At 46.6% G+C, this 21,645-nt stretch overlaps 1 protein-coding gene across 1 annotated transcript in view; it reads left to right on the forward strand.

The window, feature by feature from the left end:
- The window catches only part of LOC126980796 (sodium/myo-inositol cotransporter-like), a 170,099-nt gene that overhangs the window by 65,583 nt on the left and 82,871 nt on the right, over positions 1-21,645 (forward strand). The gene's annotated exons all lie outside the window — the stretch shown is intronic.

Below are 21,645 nucleotides of genomic sequence, written 5' to 3' on the forward strand. Positions count from 1 at the left end.
TTCCCCATGGTTTCTTTTCACATACAGAGATAGAAAAGAGAGAGAGAGAGAGAGAGTCGAAGAAAGAGAGAGGAAGAGTCGAAGAGGAGAGCAGTGAGGAGGGAGAGAGGGGAGGAGAGGAGAGAATGAGAGGCAAGGATAGAGAGAAGGAGGAGAGAAGAGAGGTAGAGGAGAGGAAGAATAAAGGGGAGGAGGGAAGGAGAGGAGAGGAGAAGAGGAGGAACGGAGAGAAGAGGAGAAGAGGAGAGGAGAAAAGAGAAGGAGGGAAAGGGAGACAGATAAAAGAAAGAGAAGGAACATAAGAAGAAGAAGAACGTAATGAGTCTGCAAGAGGCTGGTTGGCCTATACAAGGCAGCTCCTGTACACTCAACCCCACCTTACCTCACCATCCATGGCTTTATCTAACCCCTTCTTGAATGTATCTGTGGTATTGGCACCCACAACATGGCTCCCAAGCCTATTCCATTCGTCCACCACTCTATTGGTGAACCAATTCTTGCCTATGTCTTTGTTGAATCTGAATTTGTCTAAATTAAAACCATTGCCACGCGTCCTACCTGGCTCCTTCACTCTCAAAATTGTATTGACATCCCCTTTATTAAATCCCTTCATCCATTTATAGACTTCGATCAAGTCTCCGCGCAACCTTCGCCTTTCTAGAGAGTGTAGATTTAACTGCTTCAGCCTGTCTTCATAAGGCAAGTTTCTCACCCCCTATATCATCTTCGTCATCCTCCTCTGTACAGATTCTAACATCTTGATATCCATTCTATAGTAGGGGGACCAGAACTGAACTGCATAATCGAGATGAGGTCTAACTAGTGCTAAGTAAAGTTTGAGGATGACTTCAGCGCTCCTATTGCTCACGCTCCTTGAGATGAGACCTAGTACTCTGTTTGCCCGATTTTTAGCCTGAATGCATTGAGCCCTAGGACGGAGGTCAGCGCTCACTAGGACTCCTAAGTCTCTCTCACGCCCAGACCTGCTTAGAGGAGTGTCATTTAAGGAGTAATTGTGTAAGGGGTTATTCCTACCTATACTCAAAATGCTACACTTCCCGACATTGAATTCCATCTGCCACTTCCCTGCCCACTCATATAGTCTGTCAAGCTCATCCTGGGGAACAGTAGCGTCGCTGTCTGATTGGATTACTCTACCGATCTTGGTATCATCTGTGAACTTACTGACATCACTACTAATTCCTGTGTCCAAGTCATTGATGTAAATAATAAAGAGCAGAGGACCCAGCACCGACGCTTGTGGGACTCCACTCGTAATACTGCCCCACTCAGATTTTTTATCATTGATTTGCACTCTCTGCTTCCTATCACTAAGCCACGCCCTGATCCAGTTGAAAACTTTCCCATATACGCCGTGAGCCTGTAATTTTAGTAATAGCCGGTGATGAGGGACTTTGTCGAATGCTTTACTGAAATCTAGATATAATATGTCATAGTTTTCATCTCGGTCAACCGCCTCGATTACTTTAGTGTAGAAGGACAACAGGTTAGTAAGGCAAGACCTACCCTTTGTGAACCCATGCTGTGAATCATGAATTAAATTATGCTTTTCTAGATGGTCCCGAATGCTCCGGGCTATAATTGACTCCAGCATCTTTCCTACAACTGATGTTAAGCTAATTGGGCGATAGTTTGAGGTGGCTGACTTGTCTCCCTTTTAGAAAACCGGCGTCACATTAGCTACTTTCCATTGATTGGGCACATACCCAGAATTTACCGACATCTTAAAGCTATCGGCAAGAGGGCCACTAAGGACTTTCTTGCACTCTTTCAGAACCCTTGGGAATACTTCGTCTGGGCCCGGCGATTTGTTTTTCTTCAACCTACCAATCTTATCCTGGACTACTTGCCTAGTGATGATCACATCCCTCAACTTGTCGTTCTCGTCACCCTCATATATCTGAACTCTCTCCGGAATGGTTGTTAGATTTTCCTGCGTGAAAAATGAGAGGAAATAGTTATTCATCATTTGACTCATATTTTCTCCATTCTCAACGAGCTCGCCCGTGTTTGTTTTCAACGGTCTAATTATGTCCCTTGTTTTAGTTCTGTACAATTTGAAGAAGCCCTTGGGATCGCTCTTGGCCTCGTTGGCTACCCTAATCTCATAATTTCTTTTTGCTAGGCGGGTGTTCTTCTTCACCGACCTAGCTAGCTCAACATACTTACCCCTGAGGTGGATTTCTCCGTTCTTTATTTTCCTATAAATTCCTCTCTTCAAGCCTATTTCATGCTTGAGTCTGCGGGTCATCCATTTGGGGTCGTTATTTTCCTTCCTACGTGCTTGGTAAAGGATATGCTGTCTTTGACCTTCTGCAATTTCTCTAACTAAATTATTGTAGATCATTTCTACATGGTTCCCCTGTCTTTCCGGTTCCAGCCCTGAGATCTGGCCCTCATCCAGCCCTAAGGTTTCCCAATTTACCTCCTCTAGGTGTTTTCTGAGCCCCTCATAATCAGCTCTTCTAAAGTCAGGCACCAACACAGGGTTGAGTTCATGGGTCACCGCCCAGTCTAATTTAAACCTAATTTCCTTGTGATCGCTGCCACCTAATTCTCCCCCAACATCTAGCTCGCTGATCATATTCTCGGTGTTAATTAAGACCAAGTCCAAAATGTTATTACCCCTGGTGGGCTCAGTTAGTCTGCTTGAGAAAACTATCTTGTATTACTTTCAGAAAATCCTCAGACTCTAGATCACCTACCACGCCTTCCCAATCTATGTTCCTATAGTTAAAATCCCCCATTATGCAGACATTTTTGCTCCTGCTCGCCCTGCCTACCTCTTGCAGTAATATATCAGTGTCCTGCCTGCTAAGGTTGAGTGGCCTGTAAAGAACCCTTAGAATTAGTTTGTCTTTCCTTTTGTGGACGTCCACGCAAACCGATTCTGAGTCGTCATTTGTTAAACAGAATTGTTAGCGGAACATTTAAGTGTGTCTTTAACATAAAGTGCCACCCCCCCTCCCCTTCTTCCCTTTCTATCTTTGCGAAACATCTGATAACCATCTATTTCATACTCCGACATGAAGTTTTTGTTTGCAGTATCCACCCACGTTTCCGTGATAGCTATAATGTCGAATTTCTCGACACATGCTTTCCCCCTCAGTAGATCTATCTTGTTCCTGAGACTCCTACTGTTGGTGTAATAAGCCGTTAGCCCATCCTTTCTTATATCCTTTCGATTTCTCCTGCGCCCCCTAGTCCCAGGCTGCGATGCATAGCCACTGATGACAGGCCCTCCCCCCTCGCCAACTCTAAAAAATCCTGTAGGGTGCTAAGTGATCGCTCGAGGGAGTCTGCGAGAACCTCCACCCCTTGGAGTGACAGGTGCACGCCATCCTTGGCATACAAGGTGCCTTTATTATAGAAGAGGTCCCAATTATCAAGGAAAAGCCAACCATTTCGCTTACAGTGGGCCGCCAGCCTGCTGTTTACTGCTAAGGCTCTGGAAAGCCATCCCTCTCCCACCCCCCTCCTCGGCAGAACACCACAAACGGCCGGCACCCCCCCCCCGAAGTCCCTCACTTTAGCGAACGATTCCCTGAAGCGCCGAAATATCTCTTAGCTACCCACTTTACTGATGTCATTACCACCGAAACTGCAGAAGACGATAGGTTGTGTCTCCTCCCCCGCTAAAATTTCCTCCATTCTGTCAGATACGTGTTGGATGCCCGCCCCCAGGAAAGCACACTCGAAGCCTATTTTCCTTATCCCTTGAACAAAAGTACCTGTCAATGAACCTGACTTGAGAGTCCCCAACCACCAGTACTTTCCTCTTATTAACTTTGTCAGTAGACGGAAGGGAAGCCGCTACAGGAGGAGAGGGAGGGGCGGCAACAGGGGAGGAGGAGGAGGAGGAGGAGGAGGAGGAGGAGGAGGAGGAGGAGGAGGAGGAGGAGGAGGAGGAGGAGGAGGAGGAGGAGGAGGAGGAGGAGGACGATGAGTGGGAGAAGGAGAGAGAGGAAGGGGATGACGTCGAAGGGGGAAGGGGGGAGGAGGAGGTGGCTGAGGTGGTGGCGGAGGCGGGGTAGGAGGGGGAATAGGGGGGGAGGAGGAGGGGAGAGGGAGGGAGGCGGGGGAGGAGGAGGAGGCGGGGGAGGTAGCGGTAGCAGAGGAGGGGGGAGGTGAGGTGGTGGAGGACAAGGAGAGAGAATGAGAGGAAGAGCAGGAAGAGACGGAAGGGAGGGAAGAGGTGGAGGAAAGGGAAGAGGGAGGTGATGAATGAGAGTCCGCGGCGGCAGAAGGGAAGGGAAGTTTGGCGGGTGTGGAGAGGGGAGATGGCGGGTGAGGAGAGGGGAGAGGGGAGGAGAGGAGAGAAGCGGCTGGAGGAGTGGAGGGGAAGAATGAGATGCAGGGAGAAGGCACTAGCGAGGAGGGGGAGGCAGGCAGGAGAAGGGAGGCTGCTGAATGGGGAGAAGCAGGGGTGGAAGGAAGGGGGGGTGAGGTACCCCCGCGAGTAGAACACTCGCGACACGCTGTGGCATCAACAACAACAACAAGCTGGGTTAATGGTATTAGTGGCGACTTTATCGCTCCGAGGTGATTTTCGAGAAGTTGTTCTTTATGGAGATACTGTTTTAGCCTCCATATTTAAAGTGCAGTTTATGTGATCGATGATGGGGATATATTCAATTGCCTTTTGGACAAAATCATTAATGAGCTTCCTCCACACTATACTGAGAGTAATTATTAATATAAAGTATTGTATACTTCCATCATTCACGAAAGATTCGTGAACGGCAAGCATCAAGGAAAATTATATTTTCCACCAAAGGTGACAACTCGAGCCACTTCACAGTGCACAAGTCAAATTTTACAGTTTGTTAGGGAGCGCACAGGCTCACATTTACACTTTTAGGAACGAAAGGTTTCTTGATATTGATCGGTTACTACTAACATGAGAATGGAAATAACACATTTACGTTCAGCATTCCTGGGGTTTATAGGGGGCAGGTACCCAAACCCCCCAGAAAAGGCCTATTTTTACACTTTGGAGAACAGGACTGAAATTAACATGGAGCAATACCATTATTCTACTGAACTGAAATATGCAGCTAAGGAAAACAAAAAAAAATCAGGGGTTTCCATTGAAGAAAGATTCCTTTGAAGGGTTCAATAAGTTTTCAATTACACTTTGGAGAACAAAGTTTAAACTCATTCTGGTGAATAACGTGATACAACCTATCCAAAGTACATAACTTAATATATTCTTGGTATTTTTGTTAATGAAAGGTCAGTTAGGGTGAGGAAGGGTGAAAATTAGGTTACAATCATGGAGTAAGATTAAGAGCAGGCTGCGCGCGGTGGAGAAATGTGAAGTCAAGTCTGCCATCTTGGGGTTGGCAGGAAGCAGGTATCTGCTTCTCCCAGCCTTACCTAGGCTTAGCTTTGACCTGACTACGCCCTACCTAGACCTCATTGTTTGACATAATAAAATTCTAAAAATCTTCACGCAACTGGCTACAATTAAATGCCCCATGCAACATAATAGTGCTGATAAAATAAAAGATGGGCAGCTCGTTATATCATCTAATAGGAAGACAGGCTTTCTTGGTTTTCTCTTCAGCATAAGAAGCCTACATTACCTATATGAAACCTTATTTGCTACTCCAGAACCCACCCTTAATTTTTCGATGACATTCAGATTATGTCAGGAAAACTTTGAGTTGCTATTTGGACTGATAAGAGTTTTGGGAGGTTGAAATAATAATCCAACAGTAAGGCAATTTTCTACTTCATATAAGAAATTGTTTGTTCATAATGATTTACAGATTACTGTTCGAGGCAACTGCTTACCACTGGAGTCTGTTCAGCTTCCTCGAGGCTGGGCGTTCTGTACCGTCTACGCCAGTTCTTCTCCCCCGCACAGTTGCTATCCATTTACAGGGGCCTTGTCCGCCCTCGTATGGAGTATGCATCTCATGTGTGGAGGGGCTCTCCTTGACAGAGTGGAGTCAAAGGCTCTTCGTCTCATCAGCTCTCCTCGTCGTACTGACAGCCTTCTACCTCTTAAATTCCGCCGCCATGTTGCCTCTCTTTCTATTTTCTATCGATATTTTCATGCTGACTGCTCTTCTGAACTTGCTAACTGCATGCCTCACCCCTCCCGCGGCCCCGCTGCACAAGACTTTCTACTCATGCTCATCCCTATACTGTCCAAACCCCTTATGCAAGAGTTAACCAGCATCTTCACTCTTTCATCCCTCACGCTGGTAAGCTCTGGAACAGTCTTCCTTCATCTGTATTTCCTCCTGCCTACGACTTGATCTCTTTCAAGAGGAGGGTATCAGGACACCTTTCCTCCCGAAATTGACTTCTCTTTTTGGCCACTCCTTTGACCTATATTCTGGAGCAATAAGTAGCGGGCTTTTTTTTGTAATTTTCCTTTACGCCCTTGAACTGTCTCCTTAGCTGTAGAAAAAAAAATCAAATGTGCCCAGCAGGTGTGTAAGAAACACTGATAATAATTATTTTCCTCAGGTAAGTAATAAATCAGTCCTTCAAAGAAGAATACTAGATGAGGTCGGTAGTCAAGAGGCAGAGGAATATATATATATATATATATATATATATATATATATATATATATATATATATATATATATATATATATTTTTTTTTTATTACGTCTACGCCTATTGCGCCGGTAGGCTTGCTTGAGGGGGCTGGTTGGTATTCGGCCCCAGCCTGTCATGGCGCAGGCAAGTGTTTATAGTGGCGCCATGCTGCCCCCCGAACTCGTTCTTGATTCTTGGACGGTTTCCTCTACGGTCCGGGTTGATGGGTGGTCTTCAGGACAGCATGTGGGTAGTTTTAAGCCACTCGGCGGTGACTGAAAAATCCGAGGTGGTAGCGTGGGGATTCGAACTCGTGTCGTCCATCGTCCATCACGTGGTGAATGTGGGCTCAGCACGCTACCACTTCAGCCACCGCTTACCCATATATATATATATATATATATATATATATATATATATATATATATATATATATATATATATATATATATATATATATATATATATATATATATCAGAGCTGGGCACATTCGATCATCAATCCAATCGTCCGATCTTCCGATCTGATCGGAACAGCAATTGGCGATCGGAATGCAAAGATTGGATCATCTTTGTAAAAGGTAATCGGACTGTGGAGATCGGAACTTCACAAATACATTAAAAAAGTTGTGGTCAACGTTGTCATGGCAACAACTGACTGCAGACATTTTGAGACCTCACTACTCACTTCTTACAATTATTTTTATACACGTTGCTAAATACAGTTACTTCAATAAGCGTCTTTATTTATAGCATTAATCGATAATTATTGATCGTTTATTTATTTAATCTTGGTAAGGTATCGTGAAAGAAACGCGCAGGCGCAAAGTCGCTTTATTTTCTTGGCGCTCACTCCAGTAACCGAGTTAAACCGACGAACCGCTATACCTGTTGAGTGACAAACATATATTTATATAATATAAGGCTTTACATTCTAGCTAGAGTAATTTATGTATGTGAATATGACTAGGCTATGTGTTATTATAGTGACGTAATCTATCGACTCTAAAGCTGTGTCCACACTAGGCCTCACGAGGCGACTCTTGCACCGCCTCGCCAGTCATTGTTATTCTTGTAATGTTTATTTTTCACCTGCCAGATTTACATAGATTTACAAAGAAAATCAGACCACACAGACCCCATGGTGCAGACTAGGTGGTCTGTCCTTAAACCTAAGTGATTCTACATTAATCAGAAGGCTCCAAAACGATGCATTTCAACTCTAGTTGATATTAAGTTGAAGGAAGTGACAGTCGAGATTGTTTTTGAAGGAGTCAACCGTGTTACACTGGACCACTTACGGTGGGACCTTATTCCATTCTCGCACTACAACATTAGTGAAGAAAAATTTGGTGCAGTCTGAATTTACTTGTCTACATATGAGTTTTACGCCATTGTTCCTCGTACGCAAAGTGTCATCGATCATAAACAATGTTGATCTGTCTACATTCGTGAAACCATTAAGTATTTTAAAACATTCGACCAGTTTTCCTCGGAGGCGACGTTTCTCAAGAGCGAACATGTTAAGGGTGGAAAGCCTTTCTTCGTAAGATTTGTTGCGCAAGGAAGGGATCATTTTTGTTGCCCGACGCTGAACACCTTCTAATTTAGCAATGTTCTTTGCATGGTGGGGAAACCAAAACTGCACAGCATATTCCAAGTGGGGTCTGACTAAACTATTGTAGAGTGGAAGTATTACATCTTTATTCTTGAATAAAAAGTTTCTTTTAATGAGGCTAGCTGCATCGATGCATTGCTGTGAGAATTTGAGGTTTGACGCGATTTTGACCCCCAAGTCCTTAACGCATTGAACACTTTTGAGTTTAACGCCGCGCATTTCATAATCAAACTTCTTATTCCATGTTCCAACTTGGAGGACCTGGCACTTGTCTACGTTAAAGGGCATCTCCCATCTATCAGACCAAGCTGAAATTTTGTGCAAATCCTCTTGGAGGCTTTGCCTGTCTTCGTCAGTATGAACCGAGTTACCAATCTTTGTGTCGTCTGCAAATTTACTAATGGGATTATTGAGTCCGACATCCACATTGTTGATGCAAATAATGAAGAGCACTGGGCCAAGAACCGAGCCATGAGGGACGCCACTAGTGACCGGCGCCCACTCTGAGTTAAATCTGTCAATCACCACTCTTTGTTTTCTGTTGCTCAACCAATTCGCGATCCATTGGTGTACTTGACCGTCAATACCTATTTGCTTTAATTTGTTAAAGTAATTTATGATGTGGGACTTTATCAAACGCTTTCTGGAAGTCAAGATAGACAACGTCCAGTGATTTGGTTACGTCATAAACCGTGAAGAGGTCGTTATAAAAGGTCAATAGGTTTGATAGGCAGGATCTTTTGTTACGGAAGCCGTGTAGTGAGTCCCTAATCAATGAGTGGGCTTTCAAGGTAGCTCACAATTTTGTCTCTAATTATGCTCTCAAGTAGCTTACCTACAACGGAAGTTAGACTAATGGGTCTGTAATTACCTGGTACTTTTTTGTCTCCTTTCTTAAAAATCGGTGTCACGTTAGCCTTTTTCCAATCCGAAGGGACGATGCCTTGTCGCAAGGACATATTGAATACGGTTGTGAGGGGGGAGACTATTTCGCTCTTTGTTTCTTTGAGCAGAGTAGGATATACTTTGCCAGGTCCAGGACTTTTATTTGTTTTAAGTGATTGGAGGGCTTTCAAGACTTCATCGGTTGTTATTTCAAAGTTAGGCAATGCATGCTCGGGATTTACATTAGTACTAGTGTTGGTGGTAGTGGTGGGAGGACTGTTAGTATTAAACACCGATGAAAAGTATTTGTTTAATAGGTTTGCAACGTGTTGGCTGTCAGTCACCGTCGCTGTTTGTTAACGGTCCAGTTCCACTTCTGATAGCCTTTCTGTGGTTTATGTAACTGAAGAAGGATTTCGGATTATTTTTACAGTTGGCCGCAATAGTTTCTTCATATCTACGCTTTGCCTGACATACTAATCTTTTTACTCGTCGCCTGGCATCATGGTAAAGTCTAATGTTTTCGGGCGTGCTTTGCTCTTTCTTTAGCCTGTAAAACAATTTTCTCTCCTTGACTGAGTGTTTAATTTCGCTATTAAACCAAGGTGGGCTTTTATTAGTGTTACTTCGCTTCTCACACAAAGGGACGAATGTGTTCTGCTGAGTGAGTAAATGATTTTTAAAGCTTAGCCAGGCGTCCTCTACATTACCGTCATCTGATAGTTGCATTTCTATTAGTTTTCGTCGGATTTCTACGAAGTTAGCTCTTTTGAAATCGGGCACCTTTACTTTATTTTCAGTCACTGATGTTTGAGCTCTAATGTCGACACGGACTAATTTATGATCGCAAGAACCGATGTGTTCTCCTACCGTGACATTACTGACTAGGTTATCTAGGGTCGTTATGACAAGGTCTAGTATGTTATTTTGTCGAGTTGGTTCAGAAACCATTTGGCTTAGATAATTTTCTTCTAAAAATTCGATCATTCTATGTGACTCGCCTTCTGTACCTGACAGTGTCGCCCAGTCGATATGGGGGAGGTTAAAGTCTCCTAATATCAGTGAGTCGCTGTTATTAAGTGACTGCCTTAAAACGCTGTACATTTCAAGATCGGCATCGAGTGATTGCCCCGGAGGCCTGTAGGTGACAGATATATTTAAATTGACCTTTGCAATGTTTACTCGCACGTACAAATGCTCTACGTTACTGTCTCCTGGTGTTCTGTCAGTGGGTTGCAAATAGCTTTTGACAAAAAGGGCGACACCACCACCTCTACGGTTTACACGATCTTTGTTGAAGAGTCTGTAGCCATCTATGTTGTATTCTGTACTTAAATCAATATTTGTGGTGTCGATAAATGTTTCGGTTATAGCAATTACGTCAAAATTTTCTGTCAGAGCAAGTCATCTCAGTCCATCAAACTTGTTTCTTAGGCTACGCGCATTGAAACTAAGGACTCTTAGGTTATCTTGAGGCTTGGTAACAGAGGTGGAGGTACTGGCGGGTTGAAGGTTACGAGTTTGTTGCGATGAATGGCGTCTATTTACACGGGGGGGGGGGGGAGATACGTGGCTGAGTGTCGTTTTTTGATCGGGTGTCACGTACTGCGTCGTTCAGGAGCCTTCCGAATCTGGCTGTCCCGATGGGGGACAGGTGTATTCCGTCCCTGTGGAAGAGTTTACTCTGGCCGTAGAAACTGTCCCAGGCGTCAAAGAACTCAACGTCAAGCTCTCCGCAAAGAATCTGTAAGCGGTTGTTGAGGCTGAAGGCCTTACTGAAGAAGTCGCTCTCATCCCACGTCCGTGGTAGAATTCCTGAAATCAAAATATTAGGGGATTTAGACTTATACTGCTGGATGAGCCTACGGTACTCGTCCAGCAGTTCCTCAGATCGGGATGTGGTGACGTCGTTTGTACCTGTGTGGAGAACAAAGAGTGAGTCATTAAAAGCCTCAGCGGAGACCTCGTCCAGGGCAGCTGTGATGTCGTCCACTCCAGCTCCGGGATAACAGTAGTTACGCCTCCGGCGGGGGACTTTGCCACAGAATTCAACCACCTGATGGCAAATCATAGAGTCACCGACCAAGAAGGTGCTCTGCTCGTCGTCCTCCTCCTCCAGTACGGCAAATCTGTTGTAGCAATGAGTAGGATAAATGGCTCTAGGGGCGGGTCTGGCTCCTTCTCTCACGGGAGTGAAGCCATCAGCGTCAGGTGCAGCTATACCGTTCCCCTGTGACGTGTCTTCTTCGGAAGGTGGCTGGGCATCGATAACAGGTGCTGAGGGTGATGAGGCGTCACTTGCAGCAGGGGCGACGATGTTGGCCTGGATAAACTCCTGCAAGGTTTCAACAGTACGTGTTAGTTCGGTGATCTTCTCCTCGCCAGCCGTCAGCCTTTCGTCCTGTTGAAGGAGTCTCGTTTCCATCTGTTGTGTCAACAGGCAGGTCTTGCAGACGGTCGATCGTCCTGAGAAGAAACGGCCTGAGAAGTTTCCTGTGCAAGTCAAGCATTTCTTTAGCGCCATCTTGGTAAGGAGGAGAGAGCAAATTAGTGAGTTGTGTTTATCTATTTATTCCTTTTTCTTTTTCTTTTTCGTAGGGCAGCGGGACGCGCGCGCGCTTCAGTGAGAGAGAGAGAGAGAGAGAGAGAGAGAGGGGGGGGGGGGGATGCTGTTTCAGAATATCAATCATCATATGAGTGTTGCCCCGAGTTCACTCAACGTTGTCCTCAACGTTTTCAGCTTTGATCTGAGAGCAGCACGCAGCTGATGTTGCCACGTTCACGCCTCCTGCCCCAAAAATACCTCTCGCCAGAATGGACATGTTTCCGGTCAACATATTTATTTCAAATTCTGTCTGTATGGATAAAATAGGCCCTAAATTCAGCTATGGTGCTATTTTTTCTTCATGTAAAATAGTAAATGTGGTATAAAATATGGATTAAAGTTGAGGAAAAATCACGTGACCTGGAATTGGGTGCTGATTGGTCGTGACGTCACGATGCAGTCAGCAGGCCGCCAACTTTGTGTTACTCCGAGATTTCGTGTTGTGGTGTATGTTTCTAGTGGCTAGCATTGCCTGGAGACGTAACCCGCAGTCGTTGGTGATTCGTGCCAATGTGCAAGAGTATATATATATATATATATATATATATATATATATATATATATATATATATATATATATATATATATATATATATATATATATATATATATATATATATATATATATATATATACGGACAATTGGACTCCACGTTTTAATCCACCATGTATATTTATATGTATAATCTACCATGTTTATTTTGAAGTTTAGAATAACCACTTTTTTAGTGGAAAATAAAGTTGTTATTCTTCTTCTTCTTCTTATTATTATTATTATTATTATTATTATTATTATTATTATTATTATTATTACTATTATTATTATCTATTTCTGTCTGTGCTAGTGAATCCTGCAGTAATTGTTTTAGTTTCCCCTCGGACTATCTTTTCATCGGGAACTCAACTCTTCTCTCTACTGTCACATCCTCTGATTATAGAATATTGGTCTGCATTCGTTTTCTTTCTATTCATCTTCAGGCGTTGATTCTCTCTCTCTCTCTGACGTTCCAGAGCCATTGTTTTCTCTAGGTTAGGCTAGGTAAATTTCCATAATCCTAATATAAATTCAACCTTGATTATTCTCTATAGGTCCCCCTCGGACTAACTTTTAATCGTGAACTCAACTATTTTCTGCAGAGCAGAGGCGAATCGGATGATTTCACTCCCCTTTTAGTAATATAGCATATTTCCAACACTCGTAAGGTGTTCTGTAAGCACCTTTAACATACCTGTTGGGCGCAGTTTGGAGCTGGAGTGTCCATAGCTGATGAAAAAAACAATGGACACAACACTGGTACTGTCGTCTGCTTTACTCCGCTTCAGCCTGATGACGTCACGAGCTAATGGTGGCTTCTCCCCGTGAGATGAGAAGAATTTGAGATATCTCTCCAATATCCAGTCAACTAGCGATTTATAGGACGTAATACGTGCACTACGTTATCATTGGTACGTGGCACAATGCATTTCTAGGCTCTTCCCAGAACCGGAAACATGTCCATTGCCTGCAGCGGCCTCATGCCCGTCCGTATTCTGTTGTTTTTGTGAGTCCAGGGGCATACACGAGTCACCTCATGAGTCGCCTCGTGAGGCCTAGTGTGGACGCGGCTTAAGGCGTGGTTCCCACTATTCCGTTTTCACGGATCCATCGACCGTCAGTGACGTCATCGACGACGGGGACAGTGGGAACCGGGGTCCACCGGGCCCGCTCGTGGAGCTCCGTCGGCCCAGGCAGAGATGAATCCCAGTTAACTTTTAAGTTCGTGACGGGGGCGGCGGTGGCCCATCCAGTGATGTTGAATATTCTACTTATGAAAATATGAAATGGAAGTACAGTCAAGTCGCGTATGACGCGGATTCGCAAGGCGCGGTTTCCTATGACGCGGTGTGGTTTCAGAACCGTATGTTCAGATCACGCGCATAAAACCATCTATGACGCGGTTCGTGGTCTTCTCTGGCCAAACGAGCGCAGAGTTGCCAGGTTGGATTTTTTTCCGAGGCGGAAAATCTCATGGTGGCGGTTGGGTAAATATTCATTTCATTCAGTGGAGGAGAGAGAGAGAGAGAGAGAGAGAGAGAGAGAGAGAGAGAGAGAGAGAGAGAGAGAGAGAGAGAGAGTATCCATAACACCGAGATATCCACTCATGCACTCAGTCTCAGCCTCTCACTCGTGTGAGGAAGAAATGAGGGACATCATGAGCGACTGGCTAGTATTGGTATCGGTACCGAGCAGTCTGGTACTGGTACCTGCCCACCCCTAGGTTCCAGTACCGACCTGACGACTACACAGTACATAATTTATAAGGTGCAAGGTACATATGCACATTATTCCCTCGGTGACAGGCGATGCGAGCACGATGTCCCAAGAACTAACCCCCGGCAAAGGCCAAAACCACTACGGTCTTGGCCGATCCTCGCACGGCAAAATACGGTACCAGGACGGTATGTGCCCGGTACGTGCCCGGCAAGTGCTCGGCATCGCACGGTTCACCCCGGTAAACACCCCGCTAAAGCAGCACCGCCTATATATTGGGCACCCTGGCCAAAGCACTGATAGCTGAGATGGGGTCAGGGTTACCAGGTTTACTCAGGAACTTGATACCAAATACTTCAATTTTAAATACCAGCTTAACTTTTCCAATACCAAACTAATAATATAACATATATGTTTTCGTTATTCTTGTTTCCACTCGGTGTGATAAGTTCGACCAGATTCATAGGAACCTCTCCACTTCGACATAGTGATACCTTCACAGTTAAGAGCCGGCAACTAACCGGAGGCGGGAGGTGGTGTGTCGTTGCGTTGTGCGTACTTGTACGAGACGTGTATGTCTCTTTACGAGACTTATACACGTCTTGCGACTCTCGTACAAAAAAGCGTGTTAACCGAAGGGTATGAGAGGGGGAGGAATAGGGTAGGGACGGCCTGGCGAGGAGATTGAAAGAGTTTTCGGGGGTCGCTACCTGCAAGGCCGTAACTAATGACTATTTATTCGTTGCTTTTTAATACTAATCCTGGTGTCTCTGGTTTGCAGGGTGACGGTGAAAATTGAAAGATGCAGCACAGGTAAAAATTTACCCCGAACGTTTCAACTAAAATATGAAAATATAAAATTTTTAAATACTATAAAAAAAAAAAAAGTTGGTTACTGGGGAGCTTGAGCTGTCTATGTACGGTTTTTTTTGTGTGTGTAATGAGATGTATAAGTTGTAGTATTCCTTTATTTTTTTATTTTTTTATAGTTCAATACCAAATTTCTTTCGTTTCATTACCAAATTTGAGTCCAATACCAATCACAGTGCTTCAATACCAAATGGCAACCGTGCCCTTCAAAGATTGCTCCCCCCCCCCCTATAGGAGGGTGCCGACAGACCGACTTTATGGGCGATCGAATTCTAGCCGACCAAGTCGGTCTGTTGACGAGGACTGGCGTGTCTCTGTACAATCCTGGTTCAAGATTTAACCCCTTAAGGGAAGTGGGCCTTTGTATTAATTAATCATTTTAATTATTACAACCCTGGATCTTCTTCTTCTTCGATTTACCCCCTAGAAAGGGGGAACGGGCCTTTGTCGATTCGACGGCCCGTCGCAGGGGGGAACCCGCTGCTGGCGTGCGACGGGTGTGGGGAAGCCTCCGCCGCCGCCACAGCCACGAGTAAGAGCCGGCGAACAGCGACGGAGGCACGAGCTCTCTGGGCAGGCGCCCAGCAGACACCCGTAGCTGACTCGTGCGAGCAGCCGAACGGTCGACTTGACCACGGAGGGGTGGCCCAAAGCGAGGATGACCCCACGGGTCCACCTCGCCTCCATAGAAGGGCCACCCGGCTGCTCGCCCGAGGAGTGCTGGCGTTCCACTGCACAACCCTGGTGGTGGTGAAGGATTTACCCCCTAAAAAGGGGGAACGGGCCTTTGTCGGTGCGACGGCCCGTCGCAGGGGGGAACCCGCCGCTGGCGTGCGGCGGGTGTGGGGAAGCCTCCACCGCCGCCACAGCCACGAGTAAGAGCCGGCGAGCAGCGACGGAGGCACGGGCTCTCTGGGCAGGCGCCCAGCAGACACCCGTAGCTGACACGTGCAAGCAGCCGACTGGTCAACTTGACCACGGAGGGGTGGCCCTAAGCGAGGATGACCCCACGGGTCCACCTCGCCTCCGTAGAAGGGCCACCCGGCAGCTCGCCCGAGGAGTTTTCGTTTCAAGGATTTACCCCCTAAGAAAGGGGCACGGGCCTTTGTCTGTGCGACGGCCCGTCGCAGGGGGGAGCCCGCCGCTGGCGTGCGGCGGGTGTGGGGAAGCCTCCGCCGCCGCGCGCCACAGCCACGAGTAAGAGCCGGCGAGCAGCGACGGAGGCACGGGCTCTCTGGGCAGGCGCCCAGGATAGAGTGGCCGGTTTTATATAAGCCTGGGCCAGTGAATTGCCAGCTACTGCCAGCCAGTACAACGTTTTACCCTGCTGGGCGCATTCTTAGGGCACTGTACTCACACCGTACTCGCACCGGCACTTGCCGTGCGCATTCCTAGGGCACCGTGCTCACACCGTGCGAACACCGGGGGGAGAAATTATGACTTGGTAAAGGCCAATACGCGTCCGGCAAGAGCCGGTACGTGCACGGTGCTTGCCCGGCAGAGACACGGTAATGAAGAACATTGTACGGTGTCGGCACGGTATCTCGTGATCAAAAATTCTGTCGGGCCGCTCTCGGATAAAGTTATTGTCGACTGCGGCTTTTTTGGCCGCTAGCTGGTGCGTGCCGGCGTGGAAAGATGTGCGCTCGTTGACCGCCGAACAGTGCCGATTTTTCCGTGGGCGTGCCGAAGTAACCTAATTCGGCGTGATTCGAGATGTACCGGGCGTTGGTGGGACAGGGCCTTAATCTAGCTAGCTGTTATCCCTTCTTCTTCAGCAGCAAGCACAGCGACAGCAATCAATAAGTCGTGGTTAATGCTGGCCATGTTTGTCAGGGAAAGGCGCACGACGGGGGGAGGGAGTCTATCTCATCCGTGCCAGTCGGCTGCTGTTTTGGTGACGTTATTTTTAAGTCCTTAATGTCAACGGATCCATCAAAACGAAATAGTGGGAACCGCGCCTAATTTGAGCCTTGGGGCTTGGTCCTTGTTTGTTACACGTCTAGGGATGACCTGCGCATGGCGATCTGTCACTGTTAGTCTGTACGTAATCTATTTATGGAATATATAAATATATTCATAATACGACTGCATGGTGTTATGAATGGCTTTGGATTTGAGGGAAAGACAACGACTCTATAAACCTTCCATTTCACTCGGCACGTGGCTCATGCGACACTACCAAGTGAAATAGAAGGCTTACTGAGTCGCTGTCTTTCCCTCAAATTATTACCTAAATATAAGGTGACGGGTGACGGGTGATGGGTAACGGTGACGTGTGAGGAGGAGGAGGAGGAGGAGAAGATAAGACAAAGAAAGTAGCCAGAGAGGAGGAGGAAGAGGAATGACTTTAGTATACGTTACTTTTTCGTTTTGTTTGTTTGTTTGTTTAGGAATCATGAACAAGTGTGTGATCCGAGCCCGATCTCCGAAGGGAGAGAGAAACGACAGGTTAGTAAATTGAAATAAATTCATGAATTGATTACGTGAATTGACAATTGGACAAACCTTTTGAATTCCAGTGCCTGCCTCGGTTGCCAGTTATGCATTTTCTGCTGCAGTGTTACCATCCTCTTATGGCGACAGCGTCAGCTCCTTTTCGGAAAGGAAACAAACAATACCTATATTAAAAGGGGGGGGCTTCGCCACGGCCGACCCACCCCCTCAAACCTTCCTGATGGGGGGAGGGGGGGGGAATTTGCCTCCCATCGACTCCCCCCCCAACACCCACCCGTCGAGCTCTGCATAGTCGGGAATCTGGTTAGGGTCTCACCGCGCGGTAACAACGCAGTAGAAAATGCACAACTGGCAACTAAGGCGGGCGAACCTCCTGCAGGACTGGAATTCTTAAAGGTTTGCCTACTAATGCTCTGATTACGAAATCAGCATGAGCTGTGTGACAAGTAAAATAACATGAGCCAAATGTGGCACTGCAAACCAAACGCCACACCGCACCATCCCGTGCCCTCCTACCTCCCCCCTGCAACAAGAGGAGGAGGAGAAGGGAGGTCTCGCGAGACCGCGCAACATGCCGCCCAGACCACGGCACCAAACTAACGCCCATACCCTTCCCATCCAAGAACTTATCTAACCTCTTCTTGAATGTATCTATCGCGTTGGCGCTCACCACATGACTGCAAAGGCTATTCCACTCATCCACCACTATGTTAGTAAACCAATTCCTGCCTATGTCTTTGTTGAACCTAAACTTATCCAACTTAAACCCATAGCTACGTGTCCTACCCGGCTCACTTATAATCAAAACCTTATTGTTTATGTTCTTCATCATTCTCGCCTGACCTCCTCAAAGGGACGGACGTTGACCTTGCTGCTCTTCGGCATCAAACCCTAACCTTGCTTTTCACCTCGTCTGGTGAAACGACACTTGTTATTTTGTGTGTGAAGCGACTCCGTGTGTTACATTTTAACGTCACAACTTTTGAAATCCGTTCATCCACGTTTTTAATTAACCGTTACTTAAATAGGCCCGTACGCCTTCTCAGAAATCGAACGACTAACTGTGCTTGTTTACTTGTCTTATTTAGCACCACTCAACCTAATTAATTAGCGTCTAACTCAGTGCTGTGACGCGTCTAACTAGTGTTTGAAGTGTTGCGAGGATTACTTTACATTGAGAGGACTTCCCTGCTGAGCTGAGCGGTTAAGTTATATATCGACTTTTTTGTGTTTCCTGTATTTCCTCAGTAGGATTACAACTACACGACCTAACACAGCACCCAGTGAAAGACAGTGAGCTTCTTGTGTCTAACTAACGTAGAAAATCTGTCACTAACGTAGAAGTACAAAGCTTGACCCGTATACCAGCACACCTGTTTTGAAAAGGAGGAAAAGTTTAATCCCCCAGAGAATTTTTAATCCCGGAGGGAAAACACGTGTGGGCCCTCATAGACGCCACACCTCAAACTCTCCCGCGTGACTCGACCGATTTAAAGCCGCCTCCCTCCAGGTGTTCACCATAGCCCACGCGGATACAAAATTCATCTTAACAGTAAAGCTCACCGTTATATCGTCTTGCAACAGTAAATAAAATAGAAGTAATCATGCCGTCCAACTATTTCAAATGCTGTAATTGTTCAAAGAAATATGCTGCGATTCACTACCAAACCAGCGACTCGATGTGTAGGTACTGTGTCTTAGACTTACGTATTCAGGCACTACAATCAACCAACGAGGATCTACAACGCTCCAATGCGTTACTTTGGGACATCATGACTCAACTCCCTACTCCTCCTTCTTCTTCTTCTTCTTCTTCTTCTTCGTTCTCCGAAATTCTGACCCGATCACATACCTCAGCCCCCTCCATTTCTCATCCCTCCCCCACCTCCTCCCTTCCCTCCTCCACCTCATCACCACAGGCCGCCAACACCCCCCCTTCTTCACCCTCCACCACCAGCACCGCCATCACCCCCGCCTCCTCCTCCCTTCCTCCTCCACCTCACCACAGGCCGCCAACACCTCCCTTCTTCACCTCCACCACCAGCACCGCCATCACCCCCTCCTCCCCACCCATCCCACCATCACCACCACGACCTACTCTTCCTCCTCCCTTCCTCTTCCTCACTCTTCTCTTCCGCCGCTTCCACCTCCTCCACCTCTGCCCCCTCCTCCATATCCTCAACATCCTCCTCCTCTCCCCCAGCCCACCCCTTCCGCCTCGTCCTCCGCCTCCGCCGCTGCCGCCGCCTCCGACATTTCTTCTCCCCTCCTCCACATCCTCAACATCCTCCTCCTCTCCTCCCCACTCAACCCCTTCCCCTTCCTCCTCCTCCGCCTCTGCCACCTCCTCATACATTTCTTCTCCCTCCTCCACATCCTCAACATCCTCCTCCTCTACTCCTGCAGTCAACCCCTTCCGCCTCTTCCTCATCTTCCCTTGGCTCCCCCTTGTCCCTCTCCTCTACCAGCCCTCCTAACGCCTCCACGTCCAGTCGCCACCACACTCCCACTCCTCACTACTCATCCATTAGACGCCACAAGACCATTCTTCCTGCTGTGGTCTGCGTAGATCAGACACAGTTTCAGGGCACAGACAAGCTGAAAACATCTGTTAGACTTGTAGGGGACTCGCTGGTTAGAGGTCAATTAACGGAATTCTGCGGCAGGAATACAGAGACGCGGAGGCGTTATTGTATTCCGGGAGCCAAATTGGACGACATTACTTCAGCTGTCGATGCTGTCACGGAACTCGCGAAGGAAGACACAGTTTATTTGATTCACGCGGGGACAAATGACGTTCAGTCTACTCAAACTCAGGCCCTACTATCAAAATACCGTCAGGTCATTCGGCGTTACAAGACCAAGTCCCCTCACGTCATTGTCTCTGGAATTCTACCCAGAATCAGCGCTTACGCCGGCTTCAACAGCAAAGCAAGCAACATCAATACTAGCCTGAAGGAAATTTGTGACGACGAAGGCGTGGCGTTTACAAATGCCTGGCATCACTTCTTTGAGCGCCAAGACTTGTTTTGGAACGATGGACTATACATGAATGAGGTTGGGTCGGCGCGTTTCGGGAGGCTTCTGGACGAGGCAGTGAAAAGCTTTTCGAAAAGCCTTTCAAAAAACGGCGGGCGAGGACGGGGCAAAGGCAGCCCTTGATCAACCAACCCGTAGCGTCAGTGGACTCACAAGAAACTGTGTAACTAACGACGCCTCCGACAAGCGAACTGATACAACTCGTCAGGGCCACATTTCTATCATGTACACAAATGCACGTAGTTTAATACTGAAAAAGGACGAAATTAGGGCGTATATTGCAACAGGGAAACCAGATGTGGTAGCCATCACAGAGACTTGGGCCAACTCTACCCATCTAGAATCCGAACTGTCATTCCCTGGGTACGAAAGCTTCCACAAAAGTCGAAAGCACAAGAAAGGAGGAGGAGTAGTCTACGTAAAAGTACACCCCTGCCATAAAAATAGACAAACAGGACGCAGAGCAATACGATTCTGTCTACGTGGAAATAACCGCAAATAACAAGAAACTAACACTTGCAACCGTATACAGGCCTCCGAAACAACAGGCAGCCGATGACACTGCCCTCTACGAAGAGATTCACTCTGTTACACAAAGCAAAGAAGCAATTATAATTGGGGACTTTAATTGCCCTAACATTGACTGGGGACTGATGACTGGAGATCAAGAGGGTAACAGGCTTATAGAAATGGTGGAGGATTCGTTCCTCACTCAAGTTGTAACTAAACCAACAAGAGAAAACAATCTGCTGGATCTGGTATTAGTAAGCGACCCCGACCTCATTCGCGACTGTACAGTTGGTGAGAAACTTAATGGGTGCGATCACCACTTAATCCGTTTTAATATCAATATATGTCACAAACTCGTAGATAATCCGTCAGTGATACCAGATTACAAAAAAGGAAATTTCAACTTAGCCCGTGCGCTGCTTCCCCCTACGACCTGGGACCAACTTGGCATCACCGACAATACAATCGACAACGCGTGGAACGTCTTCAAAGATAAGCTGTTGCAAGTAGAGAAGGCTACAGTGCCTACGAAATCCAGGCGAGTAAATGGGGCCATAGATCCACCGTGGATGACCAGAGAAATAAAAAGGGCAGTGAACCTAAAAAAAAGGAATTATAATTTGATGAAAGAGAATGCTACGGCCGAAGCCAGCGCACAGTACCACAACAGCCTCAGAGCTTGTCGCAGCCTTATTCGGAGTAGGAAACGCAACTATGAAAAGCAAATAGCGCGCGAAATCAAAACTAACTCCAAGAAATTCTTCACGTACATAAGATCGAAAAAGAAAGTAAAATCCAATATTGGTCCCCTGACAGACGAGACTGGATC

This window comes from Eriocheir sinensis, chromosome 45, assembly GCF_024679095.1.
Source record: "Eriocheir sinensis breed Jianghai 21 chromosome 45, ASM2467909v1, whole genome shotgun sequence".
In the NCBI taxonomy this organism is placed as follows: domain Eukaryota; kingdom Metazoa; phylum Arthropoda; class Malacostraca; order Decapoda; family Varunidae; genus Eriocheir; species Eriocheir sinensis.